Source organism: Phoca vitulina, unplaced genomic scaffold, assembly GCF_004348235.1.
Source record: "Phoca vitulina isolate PV1807 unplaced genomic scaffold, GSC_HSeal_1.0 scaffold2, whole genome shotgun sequence".
NCBI classification, from domain to species: Eukaryota; Metazoa; Chordata; class Mammalia; order Carnivora; family Phocidae; genus Phoca; species Phoca vitulina.
The window spans coordinates 2180172-2189656 of record NW_022589705.1 but is presented as its reverse complement, the minus strand read 5'-3'; the positions used below and the strand labels follow the sequence as shown (position 1 = coordinate 2189656).

General features: G+C 46.1%; 1 long non-coding RNA gene across 1 annotated transcript; it reads right to left on the bottom strand.

The window, feature by feature from the left end:
- Nucleotides 1-1149: 1149 nt before the first annotated feature.
- On the bottom strand, nucleotides 1150-9283 carry LOC116642267. Its single transcript, XR_004301327.1, has 3 exons — nucleotides 9157-9283; nucleotides 3812-4084; nucleotides 1150-1529 (listed from the first exon to the last, which is right to left on the bottom strand). It is a non-coding gene; the product is annotated as an uncharacterized LOC116642267 (long non-coding RNA).
- Nucleotides 9284-9485: the final 202 nt, after the last annotated feature.

Below are 9485 nucleotides of genomic sequence, written 5' to 3'. Positions count from 1 at the left end.
TGTAGTGTTCCATAATTCATTGTTTGCATATAACACCCAGTGCTCCATGCAGAACGTGCCCTCTTTAATACCCATCACCAGGCTAACCCATCCTCCCACCGCCCTCCCCTCTAGAACCCTCAGTTTGTTTTTCAGAGTCTATAGTCTCTCATGGTTCATTAGACTGTTTAATTTTGAGTGATCATTAAGTCTGAAATAAGCCTGGTAATTAAAAACTTTTTTTCTGAATTTCCAATTATTTTCTTCCAGTTGATTCCCAGAAGTGGAATTATTGGGTAAATAATATTCTTAAGGTTTTTGATATGTATTTCCAATTTGCTTTTTAAAAATGTCACCAGAAATGTACCTACTTGCCACATCTTTGTTATCATTTTAATCTTTGCTATTTTTAGGGTGAGTCGTATTTCACTGTTAAGTTTGATTTTCTTAAATTACAAATGAGAGTGAACATATGTATATCTTTATTAGCAACTTGTATTATCTGTTTGCTGAATATTTGTTCATGTCCCGTCCTATGTAGGGAGGACTTCACATCATGTTGAGTTTTGAAAGAGTAACTACAATTCTTCAGGTGGGCAGGAGAGGGAGCACAATTAAATGAGAGGCAATAGTATGTGGGGAATACAAAGGTGTGAAAAGTGAAGTGTATTGTGGGGACCTATCCGTTGTTTGGCATATCAAGTTGAAGGTACCGGGGAGGGCACAGAAGAAAGGAAGGGGAGTTGTGGGGTATGATGAAGCTGAAGCAGCCGCAACCAGATCCTGGAAAACCATGTGGGATTTTGTTGATTATATGTCGGACGTTAATAGACGTGTATGGGGAACAGTTTGCCTACTGTTTTCAGCACTATGGCAGCTCTTGTATTCACACAAGTCATGTGTTAATTTCCAGTGTTTTTTTTTTAAGATTTTATTTTATTATTTATTTGACAGAGAGAGAGAGATCACAAGTAGGCAGAGAGGCAGGCAGAGGCAGAGGGAGAAGCAGGCTCCCTGCTGAGCAGAGAGCCCAATGTGGGGCTCGATGCGGGGCTCCATCCCAGGACCCTGGGATCTTGACCCGAGCCAAAAGCAGATGCTTAAACTAAACCACCCAGGCACCCCTGATTTCCAGTGTTCTTATCTCTCTTTTAATGTAGAGCCCTGTGTTAAATGCCTTCGGGTTTGGTAGCAATCAAGCCCGTATTTAAGTATTCTAACATCAGACTATTGATTAGCTTAAATGGTCTCACTCCTCCTGAGTTGAATTTGTAAGGTTTCCTTTTTAGCTACTGGAAGGGTGTAAGTGTGGGGGTGGCTCAGCACCCCAAAACTCAGGCTGCAGTATTTCGGGAGGTCAAACCACCTGCTGGCTTCCGCAGGCGCTCTTGGAGGGTCTGGGGCATCAGAGTCCAGCTCAGCCCTTTATAAGCCCGTCTTAGCGTGTTGGAGCTACTACAACCAAATGCCACCGACCGGGTCGCCTTTGTACTGTCAGTGCCTTCCATGAAGCTCCTGATGGCCGAGGTGTCCGTTTCAACGACATGCACCTGGAACAGACATATTGCCACCTAAGTGAAATAAGTCAAGCAGAGAAAGTCAATTATCATATAGTTTCACTTATTTGTGGAACATAAGGAATAGCATGGAGGACATTAGGAAAAGGAATGGAAAAATGAAGGGGGGGAAATCAGAGGGAGAGATGAACCATGAGAGACTATGGACTCTGAGAAACAAACAGGGTTTTAGAGGGGAGGGGGGAGGGAGGATTGGTTAGCCTGGTGATGGGTATTAAGGAGGGCATGTAGTGCATGGAGCACTGGGTGTTATACGAAAACAATGGATCATGGATCACCACATCAAAAACTAATGATGTATGGTGACTAACATAACATAATAAAATTAAAAAAAAAAAAAGTGAACCTAGGCACCCCGCGCTCGACCCCAACAAAGGCAGAGTGCCAGGTCCTCTCCCCCTGCCCCTTCCCCCCCACCGGACACCCCACACGCTCGCTGTGTGGCCCCAGGCCCAGGGCTTGTGAGTAATGAACCTTGCTTTTTCAAGATTCCCTAATGGTTGTGGCTGAGATGCACCTTGCCGTCATAATGAAAACCACAAGGGCTGGTCCAGCCACACACAGCATTGGCTCCAGTCAGGGAAATGTCTGTGGGGGCTCCCCACTAGTAGTAGGAGCCCAGGTGAGTGCCCCCAGGCATCGCTAGCCCATGGCATCACTATGATAGGTCAAGACCCACAGGAAACACTTACAAACAACAGAAATGTATTTCTTACAGTTCTGGAGGCTGGAGGTACAAGATCAGGGCGCGAGCATGGCCAGGATCCGGTGTGAGTTTCATAGCCTGTGCCTGTTTCTGTGCCCTCACACGGTGGAAGGGGCTAAGGATCTCCGTGGGGTCTCTTTTATAAAAGCACCATTCGCATTCCTGAGGACTCCACCCTCATCACTTAAGCATCTTCCAAAGGCACAGTCTCCTAACACTATCATCTTTGAGGGTTGGAATTTGGGGGGCGGGTGTGGCAAACAGACATTCAGACCATAACAGAACTCTAGGGTTGAGCTTTCCACAGAGGGGCAGGATTGTCTTTTTCTCACCTCTCACCTGGAGGACTAGCTGCCTTCTGATCTGGCCAGGGTCATGGCCAAAGGGTCCTGGGCAGGGACAGGGCAGCAATCCGTCAGTGACTTACATTAAAATCTCCAAAAGCATAGGAGGCACGGGGACCCGATGCCTTCCAACTTGTGCCTCTTATGGCTGAGGACCCAAGCGCCAAGGTCTAGACCTGAGCCTGCCACGAATGTGCTGATTAATCTTGGGCAAATCAGGAAACGTCTTTGTCTCTAATGTCTCCTGGGAATAGATTCGCTAAATGTCCCTGTGGCTGAAGAGATGGATGCTGGGCGGGGAAGGTGGAGACCTTGACTCTTCCATGTCTTTCTCTTATTACTTTAGGTAAGTGGTTTCCAGCCCTGGGCTGTACCCCCAAATCGACAGGGGGATCTTTAAAAAAAATATCAAGCCTGGGCCTCACCCCACAAGTTCTTCTGCTGTGCAGCCAGAGAAGAGAACCTCTGGTCCAGGTCATGGTCCTGGCCCTCGCAGCCATGAGGTCACTTGAAAACAGCCTCAGCACTGGTAGGAGGGCAGTTGGGGTCCACACAGATCACCCTTATGTGGGCTTCCCTGTCCCCCCAGAAGGCCCAGATCTCATCACTTGGTGACCAAAGTGGCCCTTACCATTAAAGGCTTTAACATGCACAGAAATCAGGTACTTTTAGGAGAGGTGGAGTCATAACAGAGGTTCCCCCTACTAGGATCTGTCACTAGAGAGATGCTTTATGGAGAACAGAGCTGAACAGAAGCCAACTCTACCCACGACCAACAGATGGTGCCATTGGCCAGTGCCCTGCCATTTAGGTCTCTGCCACCCATTTCTTTTATAACAGTATAGCTGCTGCATTTGTGCATGATTTTGAGATGTTTCACAAACACTTTTGACTTCATATACCTTAGAAGTGCAAAAGCAGCAAGAATATTAAAATACTGCTGAAAAAAGGAGCATAGTTATGACAAAATGAAAGTAGAGATAATTTTTAAAAACAGAAGGTGGTAAAGAAACAAATGGAAGGTTGCACATCCATATGGTATTAATTTTTAGAGTAGAAGCAATCCCAAAGGCCAGGGTGAATCACGAAGCCTAAGAAAAGTGTTGTGCCTACGCAGCTGACAATAATAAGCAAGAGATGCAGAGACGGATGAAGTGGAAAACTTTATAGCGTGCAGCTAGAGAATTGTAGTACTTGGTACGCACCTCATTGTTACCACCAACCACCCGAGTGCTTTTTTTTTCTTCCATTATCAGCTGGACAGCCAAAGCCAGTTTCCATTAGGCTGTTTTCAATTCTAGAGACGGCTGGGGGTGTTTTTCTAAACATGGTAAAAATGATGCCACTTCAACTTCCGGAGTGAGTCACAAGCAGCTCTGTAATCTTCAGGCCAGTTCAAATCTGTGCTACGTCAGGGCGGCAAGGCAGCCCGATCTCACCTAACCTTAACTGCCAAGAAGTTCTGTTTGCCACCACACCTGCCGAAATGATTGAGAAAGTGGGTTAGATCAATGGATTCACATAGATCAAACAGGTACGCGTTAGGGAAAGATACTTGATTCAATGTATCAGCAAGAAGGAGAAACAGAACGCTGATACATTCTGGTATCAGCAAGAATGATTTAAAGCTATGAGAGTCTTGACATCTCTTTATTTACTGGAAATGCATTGGGGAACTGCGAGCGCAAACCCTTTCAGACATTTTGAATTTATAGTGTATCCGTCAGGATTCGATCAAAGAAGCAAAACAAGTAGGACATATATATTAAGAGATTTATTGCAAGGAATTGGCTGATGTGATTGCAGGGGCTGGCTAGGCAAGCCCTAAGGCCATAGGGCAGGCTGTCAGGGGGCAGGGTGGGGGGCTGCGTGGCAGGCAGGCTGCTGATCTGAAGCTGCTATCCACAGGTGGAATTTCTTCTTCGGAGAAGCCTCAGCTCTGCTTTTAACACCTTTCAACGGACTGAATCAGGCTGACCAGATTGTGTAAAATAATCTCCTTTACTGAAAGTCTATTGACTATAGACTTGAACTACAATTACAAAATACTTTCACTGCAACCCTGAGATTAGTGTTTGATCGAATCACTGGGTACTATAGTCCAGCCAAGTTAACACATCAAAAAGACTATCACAAATAATGTTTTGGAACCTAGTCAGTTTCTAAAGAATTTTTAGATTAAAAAAAAAAAAAAGTATCCCCCAGGCTCTAGGAACTAGATGCTTTATGTAGAAAGCAGAGATGTCATTGTCTGGAGGATCAATAACCAGTGGTGAGTGTGCACGGGTAGTTCAGGAAGGGCTTCTAACCTAGCTTGTGAAGTCCAGGAAGGCTTGCTGGAGGACGAGGCACTTAAGCAGGGTCTAGACTTAAACTTTGTGGAATGTGGCACTTAGGGATGGAGAGAAGGGATGGCAGAAAAATCATCGTAGTGATGGTCCCGGCCCCTAGACTGTGCTGACCCCGCTCCAAGGTGGTGCTGACATTCTCAAACACATCATAAAAGGCAAGTGAGTCATGGAAGACTCACAGATCATTTCTACTTTATAGCGTTTCCACCCCTGTGACTCTCAATGTGGCTGTTAATGGTGTGTCCCTGGCCCCTCCCTCACGTCTCCAAGCCCCCCGGGAGGTATTGCCTCCGTCAGAAGAGAGAGTTTGCTGCTGAGGCTGGTGGCCCGCGCATGTGGTACAGGTGCTCAGAACAATGGCTTTCTCTTCCCATCCCAGCTTGGCTGGTTCATCCCTCTCCTGGCCTATTTATCTGTTCCTTTACCCCCTCTTTCCTCCCCTTTCCTCTTCCTTCAAGTCATCAGTCCTGTGCCCTTGTCCTCTGCAAATTCATTAGCATGTGAGTCTCTTCATTTTCCAAAATGGATTAAGTAATGTCTTTCCTACCTCCCTCTCAAGAAAGTGAGGATAAAACGAGGCACTGTCTGAAGCCCCTTAATACTGGCACTGCCTTGGGGCTCCTGGGTGGCTCAGTCAGTTGGGTGCTGCCTTTGGCTCAGGTCATAATCCCAGGGTCCTGGGATCATGCCCCGAGTTGGGCTCCCTGCTCAGTGGGGAGGGAGTCTGCTTCTCCCTCTCCCTCTGCTTTCTCCCCACTCTTGTGCAGCCTCTCTCTCAAATAAGTTGATAAAATCTTTAAAAAAAATACTGGCACTGTCCAACAAAAGTACAGACGAGGTATTACCATTATCTCTATCTATCTATCTATCTATCTATCTATCTATCTATCTATCTATCTATCCGTTCACTCATCACACCTAAATTGTGTGTCACTTAAGTAGAGAGATCATCACTGAATCTATGGTACCTTAACAGAGTTTCCTGGGCATAGTAATTACACATTCACTGTCTGGGAAAGACAATGATAATGAAATCACCTTTAGGAGACAAATAGTTGCAAACAGCCACCCTGTGGTGTTAGAATGTTCCCATTTCCTGCCTCTGGCTAATTGGTCAAGACCAAGCTCATGGAACATCTTTGCTAAGAAAGCTTTGCCTCCCTACCCTAGTGCCTGAGTTTAGTGCCTTGTCCTTTTCCTGTAGAATCATCTCTATACTTCGGTCATTTCTCTTGCTGTGGTGGGCTCTGTCTCTCAGCGGGCAAGGGAGTTCTCTGAGGTGAAGGATTGCGTTCTAATGATCTTCACCAGCATGGCTCAGTTCCTGGCATGATGCAAGTATGCCATCAACAATAAATTAATGGCATGACAGTCACCCTCTTGATTTTTGTTTCCATAATAGCCTCATGCCAGAGAGACTGTTCAGAGAGGGAATAATGCTCAGATGTGTGCTTAGAAATTTCTTCTGTGTCCTTGTCAAGTGGGTTGAAAATAAAATGGAGTCAAGAGGATGGGCCAAGCTCCTCACCCAGTATTCTCTCAGAGAAGACGTGGTTCCCAGAGTTGTACCTCTTTGAAGTTTCTCTTCCGCAGATTCTGTGACTTTCCCCAGCCTGGGTCCCTCACAGGTCTTGGCATGGAGGTGGTCAAGTGGCATCAAACAGTGCCAGCAACATGCACTGGACACACGAGGAATTTCTAGAGGGTGCTGGTGGAGGAAAGTTCATTCTCCTGGCTTTGTTGTTTTTGTTGTTTTAAAACCCCAAAATGTTTATGCGTGTCTGCAACATGTGGTCTCTTTAAGGGGAGTCAGAATGTCTGAATTCATTTTTGTATGTCTCAGATCTAACCCAGAGTAGACAGTCAATAAATATTTATTGATTTAAGTATCTGTCGAGCATGTACTCTCAAGGTTGGGTCAGGGTTGTGGTTTTATTGTCCCTACTTATTAATCCACCTCTTAACTCGACCATTTCCTGTCGCTCCGTGGTGCCTGGCAACCTGATTCCACAGCACATCCATGGAGGAACCCCGTTCACCTTTTTGAGAATGGTGGGTCAGAAATAGGAAGACAAAAGAATTCTGAGTTGCACATTCCAGGGAGCACTTCCACAGCAAGGTAACTCGTTTGTTTTTGTTTGTTTTGTTTTGTTTTGTACCGGGCACAGAATTATGCATTCAAGCATTAACTAACACTCTGCTGTCTTCTGGAATGAGGCTGCCAAAAAGCCATTGCCATGGGGGTAGATCTGCATTGGTTCAGCAACTTTCAAATGCCCGCTGGATTACAGGAAGAGTTCGTTGCACGAAGTAATTTATGGGCTGTTAAGAAGTTCCTTAAGCCATTATTAAAAACATGCAAACTCCTCCCTGGTCAGACCTCTAGTAAGTCAGACTTCTAACTAAGCAGAACTGATAGGCCGTCTTTTGATGTTTAATGAGTTCTGCAGCAGATGGGAGAGGTGATGGACAGGGCCGTGATGGTGATTTACTGGTCATGAAACAGAATGATGAGAGCCTCTCCTGAAAAAAGAAAATGTAGCCAAAAGGACAGGTTCCCCCCTCACCTTCCTCTCCCACCAATCCCTTCCCCTTTCCTCCCTGGTGCATGTGTTTTTGATTTCCTCACCCCCGTGCCTCTCAGTACTGGGCTCATTTCCATTCAGGCGCACACAGAACACTGCAAACTAATTAGCCTTGGATACTGCCACAGGAAGTCAGGCTGCCAAGTCCTCTTTCCCCGCAATTCCTCAACTCCTTCAGCCAGTCTCGGGCGCACGGCCTTGCACTGGGCCTCTCTGTAGAAGTTGCCAGTTCTAATTTTGCAATTTCCCTTCACCTTATCAAATATGCCCCAAGCCTGCCAGGGGACGGAGTGGGGACAGCTCTGGAGTCGGTCTTGTCCTCTGGACTCTTTCCTCTGGCCCCTTCTCTGCTCTCTCCCCAGTTAGGGAGTCTTGTTTGGATACAGTTTCAGTGTTGACTTGTTAATCTGACCTTGGTTAATGCTTCTTAAAAGGAGAGTATTGCCCATGATGCAAGACTCGAGAGAGTTCCCCATTCATATCGCCACCTCCCAGGGGCCCTGGACCTCTGACTTTTCTCAAAGGTTAACCCATTTTCTCATGAGCTATAGGTGTCAACTCTTCTCCAAGCAGTCTCGACTGAGAGCCCTTGACATTTCCTGGAATAGGGTGTGAAAGGGGGGTGGAAGGAAGAGAGGGGCTGAGGGATGGAAAGATTATGGACTCTGGGACTCCAGCAGGGGAGTCTTGGCACCCAGGCTCCTGCTAAGGGGCACCCCCTTCCATAGAAGCCCCGAATCAGAGATGGAAAACTGGTAGCTCGCAGGCCAGACCTGAGCCACCGAAACAGAAAATTAGTTGTCAACATTTGGAAATCAGATTTCACATACAAATCAAAATTGCTTGCTTCCTAGGAAGAAATTAGATGTAGCAACACTGGGCCAGCATTCAGGCCTGCATGACCCCAGTTGACTGGAGCTGGGCAGCACCTGCTCCCTAGAGCTAGAGTGTGGACTCTCCTCCAGGGACTCCCCCACTTGTCTCTGTTGTCTTATTAATCTCACCTACCTGGTTCCTGCAATCATTTGCATTGGCCATTCTTGCTCTAACTGGAGAAAGGGAAATTTAATATTGACTCCTAAGAGACTTGACAGGGCTTTCTGCATGACTTTTCTTCTTTTCCACACTCATTTTATCACCTCAAAGTATCTGTCACATCACAGCAATTGCCTGCTGGGTTCTTAGGCTTCCTTCTCCATTATGATCATGAGCTCCCTGTGGGCAGGGCTCACAGCCTTGCTCACTGTTATACTCCCAATGCCTTACACAGGACTGGATGCTCGACACATTTTTCTTGGTTGATGACGATGATATTCTTTCTCATTCAGCAGATGTTTATTGAATGCTCCCATGCATCAGGCTAGGTCAGTGTGAAGTGTGATTCAAAGGTCATGAGACATGTCTCTTAATGAGCTCCAAGAGGAGGAAATATAGAAGTGGCAAATAGGATATGCACAGAAAATAGAGAATTCAAGAGGGCAGAAAAATTGTGGTTCGATGGACCAAGTTCTAAGAGTGAGCTTCTCAGAGGAGAACACTCCTGTAGGGCTTTCTTAGTTGGGTAGGATTGGGGCACGGGACTCACTTTTTTTTTTACCACACCTTTGGTCTCACCTTTGTATTCCAGGACTCATCCTCTGAACTCCCAATTTTTATCTATCCAAATCTGCCAGTGACTGAAATGTATTCATTTCTAGTAGTTGCTTCATGGCCTTGTTGCTGTGTGGTGGGAGGCCAGCTGGTAGGGAAAACCCTGAGCTCCAGCCCACTCTGTGGTATGCCTAGATGAACAAAAACGGGTGCATAATAAATATTCACAGTGGTCAGTGGGAGGAGGCTTAGCAAAAGTCTTGATGACGATGATAATGGAACAGCATGGGCAGAAGGCTGAAACATTAAACGTGCAAAATGTAAAATGCAAAGAAGGAAAACGACCCTGTCTT